This window comes from Camelus dromedarius, chromosome 20 (genome assembly GCF_036321535.1).
Source record: "Camelus dromedarius isolate mCamDro1 chromosome 20, mCamDro1.pat, whole genome shotgun sequence".
Classification (NCBI taxonomy): domain Eukaryota; kingdom Metazoa; phylum Chordata; class Mammalia; order Artiodactyla; family Camelidae; genus Camelus; species Camelus dromedarius.
In genome coordinates, this window is record NC_087455.1 from 2,084,866 (window position 1) to 2,093,554 (window position 8,689).

Sequence of the window (8,689 nt, forward strand, 5' to 3'; positions counted from 1 at the left end):
AGGAACATGAGTCCTTGGGTAGACTAAGCCTGGGAACACAGGCTGGGGGGTGCCAGGGGCCAGAGGGGGTCACCTTAGATCAAGCCAGGCTTGGCCTGAGCCTCCAAGAGGTTGAGAGTTGAGCACTTGAGGACCAGGGGGAAGGGAGCTCTTGAGAAAGGGTCCAGCTCCCGCACACAGGGTTGGGAGTGAGGACATGGGGCTGCCTGGAGAAACGCCAGCACCTCCAGCTGGCAAAGTGCCTGCTCTGGCCACCCAGAAAGCCAGTTTCTGGCTAGAACCCAGCAATAGCCTGTCTCCCTCCTTCCCCACAAAGCCACAAGGCCCTGTGAGTCCCTGGCCCAGGGCTTGGGTCCAGCAACCCCAGCCACTGAGAAGACGCTGAGAGGCAGGTGAGGGTTCACTCCGGGCAGCTGGCGTTGCTAAGTGGGGACGGTGCCTAGTGAGCCTGCCCTGGGGAGGTGCCGAGAAGTCCCCAGACTTGGGGGGAGCATGTTCTAAGGTGAGACTTAATAAGCAGACCGGGAAGAATAAATTCTGTTACACAATTTTATTTCACAGCCTCCACTGAGTTGAATAGCAATTGCCGACGCAGGGCTCGTGTTATAAATAGAAGAGTTTTCAGGGCTGGGAGGCCTGGGGACTGCCTCGCCACCCCCTCACTTTGTAGGAAATGCCAGCATGCTTTCCTTTGCCGCCCGAGGGGCTTCAGAATAGGGCTCTGGGGAGGTGGGGCAGAGGTGCTGTGCCCTTCAGACCAGCATACCATGCGCACTAGTGGTGCCGCCAGCCCGCCTGGAAGCCGCCGCGAAGGGCCCCTTCTTCCTCTCTCTGCCCCCGCTCCTTTCCTCCTTCCACAAACATGTATGGAGTTCCTAGGACCTGCTAGGCAGTGAGAGAGAGAGAGAGATAGATGCCTGCTCTGGCCTTCAGGAGTTCTTTACAGAGGAAGCAAATGACATGGCAACCAGCCCTCGGTGTTACATGAGGGTGCAAGGAGGAGAGAACTACAGGAGCTTGGGGAAAGGAGCGCCCAGACCTTCGTGGGGAAGTGGGGAAAGGCTTCTCCCATGGGAGCTAGAGGGACATCAGCAGGTGGACAGGTCTGGACAGGCTGTTGTAGGCAGAGAAGGGCGTGGGCAGTGGCAGAAAGCAGGGGTCACCTACGCTGAGCAGATCCTTTGTATGACGGGAGGAGGGCAGCCTGGGGAGGGGTAGGAGAGGTGGGGGGCACAGGGGAAGCAGGGAAGGATTCAGGCCCAGGTAGAGGAATGACAGTGGGCGCTCAGACTGGGCAGGGTGATGGGTGGGGATTGCGGGAGGTGCTGAGGCGGGAGCCAGACCAGAGCTTACATGTCTCTGGTGTGAGAGCCATGCCCTGGGCCCCTGGAAGTTCTGCTTCAGGTCTACCTGGCCCCAGGCTCTCAGTCACCCCCTCTGCACCTGCAGGTCTTCTGCAGGTTCCCCTCATTTTCAGCCTCACTCAGCCCAACAGGACCCAGGTTTGACTGAGTGGGCTCAGAGATCCCCGCCCCAAACACACGCACACCATATTCTCCTGTTGCAAATAAATCATTTTTAAATAAGTGGGCCATGGATGAGCTGGGACATTGGAGTAATTCAAAAATAGCCTGCAACTCCAGCTGTCAGAGCAATAAAATCAGACACCGCTCGTGTTTTGTTTGGAAATTTACTTTCTGCAAAGCACTTCTGAGGTGGTTGTCGCTGCTGGTGCTTCTTTCCTGATCTGTGCTGCTCCTCACGTCAGCCTTGTGAGGCGGTGACTGCAGCCCCGCTGTGCAGAGGTCACACACCCCGGGGGTGCCGGGTCGGGGTCTGGGGCCAGGGCCAGAGCAGCGGCTAGCACGTTCCTTTTGGGGGGGGGGAGTGGTCAGGCTCTTCCAGGTGATATTCCTTTGGTTTCTAAGGACCAAGGGCAGGATGAAGGACAACAGCCCCTCACCCCCCAGCACCCTGAGGTGGCCAGCAACCTTAGGAATGGGCAGCCAGCATTGGGCAGGGGGCTGGGAAGCCCAGGCTTGGCTCGGACTCTGCCCATAACCTTGGCAAGTCACTGCCTTGGCTTTGGGAGACTTCCCTCTCGACTCCTAGTGTGGGTCTGGCCTGAGCCCCATGATTCAGCATCAGCCTGTCCGGTCCTAGGCTGGTCTCTCTCTCCACGAGTGTCTGGCTCGTGTTTCTCCAATGAGGCTGCACTTTTCCCGAGAACTATTCTCCTCCCAACCCCAGTCCAGCATCGCCAGCCATAGAACTGCCGCCAGGACCAGGACCAGCGATGGCGGCGGAAGGAAGCGCCTTCCCTCCCCCGTGCTGAGAAAGAGGCAAAGTCCCACGGCGAGCGCTGGCGCTGGCACTGGCCGCCGCGGCGCCCGCCGCTGCTCCCTCTCTCTCCTCAGGCCAGGAGCTGGAGTGCCGGCGGTAGAGGGGGTTTAAGATGAGGTGCCGCAGAGCCCAGGTGGGAATTACCTACTGTTCCCCCGGAAAGGCTGGGAGAATTCATGGCAAGTCTCACAGGAGATTCATATCACCCGTGAGGGCTGGGCGGCACGTCGGGGAGAGGCAGGCGCAGCGGGATCCTCTTATTTTGGGAGAGGCAGATCTGTCACTGTCTCCCCGCTCAGGGCTCTGTCAGGAGACAGATGGGGCTGGTGCTTGCATCCCAGCGCCCTCAGTAACTCAGGTGGGCTTTCTAGAGCCAGGAGGCGGCAAGAGGGTGACCTGGTCTGGGAGGGGAAGCCCATGGAGCAGGTGCTCCAGAGCAGCCAGCGTTCCCTGAGCCGACACCTCGCCCCCCGACAAGGCGGAGGGCCATAAATCCGGGGCCGGCCCAGGGGCTGCGCTTGAGGAAAGTGTGGTTTGTACTGCGGAAGACAGGGTCATTATGCTGTTTTACAGCGTGTGACTTTGCTGCCAGTGGGGGAAGGCGGCTGCTCCATCATCCTGAGACGAACCACCACCTCTCTCCATGTGAGGTGCGCCCTTCTTGAAGTGCTGTGGGGAGAGCGTGCCCTCTTATTTAAAATCTTAAATAAATGCCTCCAGTGTTCTCCCAGGCAGGAAAACACCTGGTGAGAAGAGAGCTCCCCCGTGCCCCTAGTGCCCCTTCTCCTGGGGGCCTGGGGAGGAAATGGGCCGCCTGGTCACCTAACCCATTCTCCTCTGTGGCTCCCAGTACTGGACAGGGTCTCCTGAATTCCTGCCCCAGCATGCAAACCCTTTATTCCCCTTTCCCCATCTGTTTCACAGCCTACAAATAGATGTCATGCCCTTATTGGGTCCTGTGATGCAGCCCAGGTGAAAGGACTTTGCAGGTGTGATTAAAGCCCCTAATCAGTTCAACTGTAAGTTGAGCCAAAGGGAGATGATCCCAGGTGGGCCTGACCTGATCAGAGGAGAAGGCTCCCGCCTTCCCTAAGCTCAGAGGCCTCGAGCAACAGAGACTGTCTCTCCTGCCAACCATGAAGTAGCAAGTCACCCGGGATCCCAAATTTCCAGGAAATGAACTCTCCCACAGTCATGGGAACTTGGAGAGGACCCTGAGCCCCAGAGGAGGCATAACACAGCTGACACCACGAGTGCAACCTGGTGAGACCCTGAGCAGGGGACCTGGGGAAGCCGTGCCCTGAGTTCCGACCCACAGAAATGGTGAGTGAACAAATGTGTCTGTGTTAAGCATCAAGGCATGTGGTAATTTGTGATGCAGCATAACGAACTAGCGCCCTCATCTTCCAGGGAGTGGGGCTGGGTGTTCTTTCCAGCCTTCCTGGAGTCAGGTGTGGCCACAGGACTGAGTTTACCTTTGGAATGTGGAAGAAGGTGGTGTGGCCACAGCCAAGCCTGGCCCATCAGGAGCCTCCGAGCCGAGGTGCTGGCCCAAGGAACCTGGGCTGGGCAACTCTGGATGTTGCGGAAGACAAAGTTCTCCAGGGACACAGAACAGGGAGGTGTACGTGTGTGTCTGAGGGTTATTCCCCCAGATTGGCTTATGGAGTTGTGGGGACTGGCAGGTCTGAAATCTGCAGAGCAGGTGGGAAGGTGGGAAATTCAGAGAGTTGCTGAGAGAGGCAGAATTGCATTTTCCTCGGGACAGCACACTCTTGCCCTACAGGCCTTCAACTGATTGGACGAGGCCCACCCAGCTTATCAAGGATAACCCTGGTACTTAAAATCAAGCCACTGTAGGTATTAATCACAGGTAGAAAACATCTTCATGGAAACACCCAAATCAGTGTTTAATCTAAGACCTGGGCAGTATAGCCTGGCCACACTGACACATAAAACTAACCATCACAGACCAAAGGTTGGAGGTGGAAGAGGCAGTAGCTGGAGGGAGCCTGGACCGCTCAGTTAGAAACACACCTCTCTCATGTAGGGCAGTGGGCCCTGCCATGACCCGCACAGGAGACCTCGATGAGCTCGCTGCCCCAGGTTTCTGGTCTCCCTGCAGCTGGTAGAACAAATACAAGAAACCCAAAGCCATCTGAGACCAACAGGCGCTCCCCACACCGAGCAGGAGGGCCCCAGGCAGGGGAGAGCGGCCAGGACAGAAGCAAGACGCCCGTGTCCAGGCGCGCTCCCGCCCCGCTCCCGCGGTCCCAGGGCCCCAGACACAGCACACCCCCTGCTCCCTGATGGGCGTCTCGGCCAGCGCCCTGGCCGCAGGCATCTGTCCATTACCTCCGAGGCCCCTCGCTGGGGCCTCAGTGGCCCCATGGCAGGCATCTGTCTTGCACTTGGGGCTCCTCAGCCTGCCCCAGAGAAAGAGGGTGATGAAGGTGTGGCTGGGCTCAGGGCACCCGAGAGCTGAGGCCATGATCTCGCTGGGGCTGGAGCGGGGGCCAGCGGGCATCTGCACAGGGCAGGTGCTGGTGGGTGTCCAGGCTGCGGCCAGGGTACCCCTGCTGTCCGGACCTGCAGGAAGAGGGTGGGAGGAGAGACGCTGCCCTGCTCAGCTGGGGCTGCTGTCAACACTCAAAATAGGAGATGCCAGCGTCCGGGTACTTAGTCCCCTGAGCAAGGGTTTCAACAAACTCACCAGCATGCTTCCCCTCAAGTTGAGTCCTAAGCCACGGGCGGGCAGAGAGGAAGGGCCCGCAGACTCCCAGCTCTCTCTGCCCCAACCTCCTGCCTCTCTCCTGCACTCTCTCTCTCTCCCCCTCTGTTCCTCCGTCTGTTTCTCGTGCCTGACAGTGAGGTCCAGCTCTCAGCACCCAGCGCCCACTGGGGGAGCGGGAAGCAGCGCTGCATCACTTTATGTCGCGCTGTGTCATGTTGTGTCACATTGTATCACACTGCGTTGCACCTGCCACTCTTACTTCCCCTAGCGGCCCAGGATGGTGGGCGCAGGCACCCTCACTACACGGGGCAGGAGGTGAGTTCCAAGAGGTGGAATCCCCCTGGAAGCCCTACTCCCGCCCCCAGCAAGCGGGTGGTGCTGAGCGGGGCCCCAGACCCCACTCAGATCCCACACCTCAGGGCCTTTCCCGCCCAGGCTTGCTCCCCTACGTGACTGTGAGCTCTGGGATGGCACAGTGCCCCCACCTCCTGCACAGCCTCCCCGTGTGCCTGCAAAGGGCTTGGTTCAGCAGAAGGACGAGTTGGAGAACAGAGTTCTGCCCGCCTCTGGACTGGCCATCTCACAGCCCTGCAGAGAGGATGGCTCCCCAGTCCCAGAGGGAGACACAGAGGTGGACAGGCCTCAGCATTCCCACACCCATGGGACTCGGGCAAGCGAGTGGAGGAAGTACCCCACTAGCCCTAAGTCTGGGGGTGCCTCGGGACCTCCGTGAGCCTTGGCTCTGGGTGAGGACACGCCTCCCAGCTGAGAGCAGGTAGGGAGGAGACATCCAAACCCCTGGCTGGCCCTGGGAGCCGATGGGCGTCCCCACCCGGGCTGAGGGCACCTGCCTGCCCTCTGTAGCTGCCCAGCACAGTCTCACCCATGAAAGATGAAACCAAGGAACGGGGCTCAGCATGTCTGTGCTGGAAGCAGCTCCAGTGAAGAAACCAGATAAGCGCTGACTGCACGGGCTCCTAACAGATCCTGGGGGACTGAGCCTTAGGCCATGTACATCCTCTAAGAGGCAGGGTCGGGGTCCAGACCTGGACCCCTGCACCCTGACTCCCTACTACACCCAAGGTGTTCACAGTATCGGCTTCCCAGAACCTGGCAGGACAACCTCGGTGAGTCAAGGCTCATCTCAGCAGAAAATGAGGCTCAGTGTCAGCCTGGAAGGAGGATGGAGAAGATGGGGACAGGATGGGAAGCAAGGGAGGGACAGGAGGCACTTTTCTTCTTGACAATCTCACTTTCTATCGAACAGGTGGGGTCACCTGGCCTCTTGCCTGGGGATGAAGCCACAGCCTCACCTGCCTGTTCACGTGTCTCCAAGGTCCAAGCTCTTCCCTGTCCTGACACTCTCTGCATGAAATACTGTGAGGTGACCCAGATCCCATATGGCCTCGTCCTCTCACACCCAGGAGTGGCAGTTCCGCCCGAGAGAAACAGGGCAGCCTGGCTTCTCCAAGGACTGTCCCCTCCAACCCCACTGATGTCACAACACAGGTGACATGTGATCCACGTGGAGTGAGGGTTGGAGAGAGACTGAGATGAGTGGCCTGATGGAGAACCAGCTTCCCTGGGGAGGGAAGAGCAAAGCTAACACCAGCACGCACCCTAATCATAAGTGACACGTGCCAGCTGCTGTCTAAGGACCCCAGGTGCACTTGTTCAGGAAACCTGCAGAGCGACCCAGGGAGGTGGAACTTTTGTGACCCAAGATCTACCCGCCACCGCCTCCCTCGCCTTGTCTCCTCCCAGCGCCTCCCCACTTTGCACCTCCCCTCCAGACACATGGGCTCCACCTTGGTCCCCAAACACACCCAGCTCGCTCCCACCTCACAGCCCAAGAGCTTCAAGTTTATTCTTTCTCTCTTCCTTTTTTTTTTTTTTTAAAAAGACAATTTTGAACTCAGAGAGAAGTTGCAACTTTTTTCCTGAGCCCCCTGACAGTAAGTTGCCAAACTGTTGCCTCCTCACTTTGAAACACTTTCCTGTGTGTTTCTTACAAAATAGGACACTCTCCACAGTACACACATCACAGTCAGGAAGTGCCCACTGATGTCATGCAGCCGTCAGACTGAGTGTGGGTTCGGGGCAGGTGTTTGAAATTATGCCTGCCTCACACAGCTTATCAAACTCTGTTTATTCATTCCCTTGTTTACATTTGTATGCACTCCTCGTTGCTTTTTGCCCCCAGCAGTTCTAATGCCCATGTTGCCCCCCATTTGGCCAACAGGAGCCCTACATGTGGCTCTGTGCCCTTTGACACGTTCTCATCACCCCCGAGCACTTCCTACAAGATGCTCCAGGCTCACCCTATACTCTGGTCAACCATTTCTCCAAGGATCCCTGGAACCTTTTGGTGGAGAAAGGTGTTTAGATGCCGAGGTCCAGGAACTGGGCGTGCTCATCACTGCTGGGTGCCATTGTCTCCAGGCCCTCTCAGTGGACAGAGCTAGAGAATTAAGTTGCCTATCACTGCATAAAAAATGACCCAAAACTTAGTGGCTTAAAACAACAAAGATATTCATTTTGCTCAAAATCTGCAATTTGGGCAAGGCTCAGTGGACACAGCTCACGTCTGCTCCATTGGGCATCAGCTGGGTCAGCCTCCAGGGCTGGAATCCCGGCTCACTCACACTCCTGGACATTGCTGGCTGTTGACCAGGACCTCCCCTGGGCTGTGATCGGAACTCCTGCACCTGGCCTCTCCCCTCAGCTACGGGGCTTTCCCCGTAGGATGGTGGCTGAGTTCCAAGGGCAGCGACTCAGAGGATCAGGCAGAATCTTACCACCTTTCGACTTGACCTCAGAAGTCATCCAGTGTCAATTACACTGTGGTGACTGTCCTGCCCAGATTCAAGGAGAGGGAACACTGACCCCAACGGCCTCTAAAGCCACGTCAAGGCCTCAGGGTGGGAGGAACATGCGATGTTGCTGTGGCCCCCTTGAAAGTACCGGCTATCACAGGGCTATCAATCTGTCTGCCTGTCTAGAAAACCATGAATTTATGCTGTGTTGTGGCTTCAAACAGCACAAAATTATTCTTTTCCAGTTAGAGAGGTCAAAAGGGGTCTCACTAGGCTGAAGCCAAGGCATTGGCAGGGCTGGTTCCTTCTGGAGACGCTAGGAGAGGGACCCTCCTTTGCCGTCCCCGTTTCTGGAGGCTGGGAAATTCAGTCCTAGACTCAGCAAGATGGGGTCTCTCGGGGGTGGCGCGTCCCTCTAAAACGCGTCCCGGCCACTGGCCGCCATCACATGAAGAGAACTTGCACCGCGTGGGGCGTGGGGGTCCTGAGATAAAAGCTTTCCTGCCCGGGGTTCACACTCCACTCTGGACTCTCCTGGGATGTTTCGAGCTTGCATGATGGGACATCCTGTCTTCAAACTGGGGATAAGAGGCTCTCCCTGGCAGGGTGGCCATAAGGGCTGGAAGGATTAAGAATCGCGTCTCTGTTTGGATGAGACATGGCAAGGCCGCCCTACCCAAAGGCATCCTGGTGCCCAGAGAGGCTGCCCGCCTCAGTTTCTGCATGAGGCTCAGGGGAGCTTGGATACAGGCATGAGCCACGGAGCCCTGTGGGAACGAGGCACCCTCGCCGTTGA

The 8,689-nt window shown here is 57.8% G+C and overlaps 1 long non-coding RNA gene across 1 annotated transcript; it reads right to left on the reverse strand.

Annotated features, from left to right (window-relative positions):
* Positions 1-592: 592 nt before the first annotated feature.
* Positions 593-5,271, reverse strand: LOC135318709 (uncharacterized). Its single transcript, XR_010376999.1, has 3 exons — positions 5,057-5,271; positions 4,699-4,932; positions 593-4,468 (listed from the first exon to the last, which is right to left on the reverse strand). It is a non-coding gene; the product is annotated as an uncharacterized LOC135318709 (long non-coding RNA).
* Positions 5,272-8,689: the final 3,418 nt, after the last annotated feature.